A 2762-nucleotide genomic window follows, 5' to 3' on the forward strand; every position below is an offset into this window, starting at 1 on the left:
CTATCTATCTATTTATCTATCTATCTATCTATCTATCTATCTATCTATCTACAAATCCCTGGTTCAAGCATTGGAATGGGGTGCTACTTATCTTGGTCGTTTGTAAATTGATAATAAATTAAATATCCTTTGATTTTGGATTGTTAATCGATAATTAAAAGAATCGTTAGGTGAAAAAAAATCAAAAGGATCATCAATGTATAAGCTGCAACAATAAGTCGTCAGTCCCTGACTAAATTCACTTACACTCTAAAGTAAGGGGAAATTTCGAGCAGTACCTGAACTCCTCAGCAGTAGTTGACTGGAAGGGATGGAGCTGCTACGCTGGTGTTGTTTTCGCCGCCACATATTGATATGAACTGTCGAACCAGCCGTAACGACGTGAGCTGCTCGGAAGCTTCTGCATGGGAAACCACCCTGAATGGAATACCACACCACCGAAATAACACAAGTCAACCTTTTAATTTCATTGAGGAAAAGAAAAACAACAGCTGTCTACATTTGCCAGCGAGGAAAGCGCGCGGGGATGCTTTGCGCTGGTACTGTGAAACGCGCGCGCTTAATGATAAGTATTTAGACAAGTAGCTAATTAACTAGTAATTACATAAGTGGTATTTAAACCGCAAATGTGGTTTGCGTGTCTGCTAGTCGGCTAAAATTAGAACAACGCGCTGCCAACGAAGGACAAGGTAGTCTTTATTCAGTAGGACATTTTTCATCAACGCACCTTGGATTTCTGTCGTTATCACAAAGCAAGTGTGGAGCCGAGGACGAGGTCCAAACAATTTAAGACAGGTAAGCTAACATTTAGTTATATGTGTCAAAAATGTGTTGTCGTGTGAGTATCAGGTTCAGTTCGGCTTTAGCTAGTATTGAAAAGTAAAAGTAGGCTTTATAACGTTTTTGCCCCCGTAAGTTATTCCTAAACACTCTCTCATATAGGTTATGACTTCAAATGTGTGTGTGTCTTTGTCTTCCATAATGTAATAATTATACAAACACAGCATCCCATTTGGACTCAAACTCAATTTTGGCAATTGCCGACACGACGTTACCTTGTTGACGCCCATGTTAGTCAATGAGGTTACACCGAGAGGTGAACAATAACTTATTGTTAAGTTAATGTTATTTTTTAAACAAATAATTGCATACGAAAGCATTTTCAGAGTTCTGTTTAGTTTAAAATTCCAAGCAAGCTAAGTGAGCAATACATGGTTGAGAAGTAGGCTACAGAAAAAAGCTACCTAAAATTAAACATTTTGTTGAAGGTAAGTCTGTTGATTTAGCTAAATTTCTTTAGTCAATGCATGTCAGTGTTCACTGAGCTGAGTACATGTTTTGATAGACCTGTTGTACAATGACTAGGTGTGATACTGCAAGATAAATGAGAATCAGAGCTTTCAGTAGCTCACTAGTATGACATGAGAGTCCCTGGTCTAACATATTAAGCAGACAGAACCAGCCACCCTCCTGGCATCCATCCAGCCTCACTTCATTATTTTGTAGGGACCGCTCTTGGCTGCAAATCCTGAAGTGGCGGTTGCCTGTATTACTGCTGCCTTCTGAAAGGAAGCGGGTTTAGACGATTTAGCTGAATTCTGAGCTTCTGTTCTAATTCTCTCCTTGATGTCATTTCTGTGCTGTCTTAGACTCTTCTTAGTCTTAGTGTCACAAGCATTGACTCACTCAGTGTGGACCATTAACAGCCTGTTGGCCCCAGAGAGGATTTAAATTCAAACATTGACAGTGACTTATGGAGTTAGAGCAATAAATATAGCCCAACTCCCCTCTCTCCCTTTCTTTATGCCGTTTTGGTGAAAGAAAGGCTTTGTGCGCAGTGGGTTGGTAACAGGGTTGGATGCGCTTCACCTCCACTCACTGCCAACAACATCCGGAGTAACTTGCCAGGAATTCCACCTTTGCTATTTGTTTCCCTTGGAGGGAAAAGTGTGTTATGTGGAATATAGTGAGGCACGCAACTGGGGGGAACATCCAGCTCAGATTAAACTAACAGACCAGAGAAGAGGGGCTGTAACAAGAGGAAGCGCTCCGACTTGGTGGACGGGTTCCTGGCATCTAGCTTGGGCAAGTCGGATGCCAGATTCCTTCTCTTTGCTGCCTGCCAAAGCCCTCCGCCCCATCGTCTTCGTCAGAAGCCCGTGCTGCGATTCCCTTCTTCCAGTTCTGTTGCGGCGCTATCAATCATATCTTGCTCTCAGCAGACACTTCTGCTCATTAAGGATGTGAACCTGTAGGTAGCCTGCAGCCCCCCCTAGCCATTCATCTCTCTCAGCGGGGCGCAGATACTCACATCTGGAGCAACATTTCAAAACATGGCTCATAGCAGACATGTAGTGTACACTGAAGGAGATTCAATGCATCATTTAAAGGCTACCTTTTAGCAGACGCGGTGCCAAGCATACCATTAACAGCACTTGAAATGTGTTGTTCATGCACAATCCTGTAATGGTTTGTAATCTGCCAATAAGGCAGAAAAAGCAGGTGTACAGCAGTACATAGTATATATTACTGAACAAAGGATAGTTAGGTTACCACTGAAAGACAGAAATGCTAATGAAATGTCATTGGTGATTATAGTCAACAAGAAAAAGGACGGCTTCACATCTCATTCCCTTTGTCCCTCTCTTTCTTTGCTCTGTTTTGTGTAAAAGGTCTAAGCCAAGACAAGTTGAGCAGCGTGTGTGCATGTGCGTGCGTGCATGCGTGTGTGTGCGTCTGTGTGTGTGTGTGTGTGCGTGTGT

At 42.5% G+C, this 2762-nt stretch overlaps 1 protein-coding gene across 1 annotated transcript in view; it reads left to right on the plus strand.

The window, feature by feature from the left end:
- Nucleotides 1-278: 278 nt before the first annotated feature.
- sertad4 (SERTA domain containing 4) overlaps nt 279-2762 on the plus strand; it is a gene marked incomplete at its 5' end in the record, with an annotated part of 18091 nt that continues 15607 nt past the window's right edge. Inside the window, 1 exon segment of the mRNA XM_032500072.1 lies at nt 279-795.

This window comes from Etheostoma spectabile, chromosome 20, assembly GCF_008692095.1.
Source record: "Etheostoma spectabile isolate EspeVRDwgs_2016 chromosome 20, UIUC_Espe_1.0, whole genome shotgun sequence".
Taxonomy (NCBI): domain Eukaryota; kingdom Metazoa; phylum Chordata; class Actinopteri; order Perciformes; family Percidae; genus Etheostoma; species Etheostoma spectabile.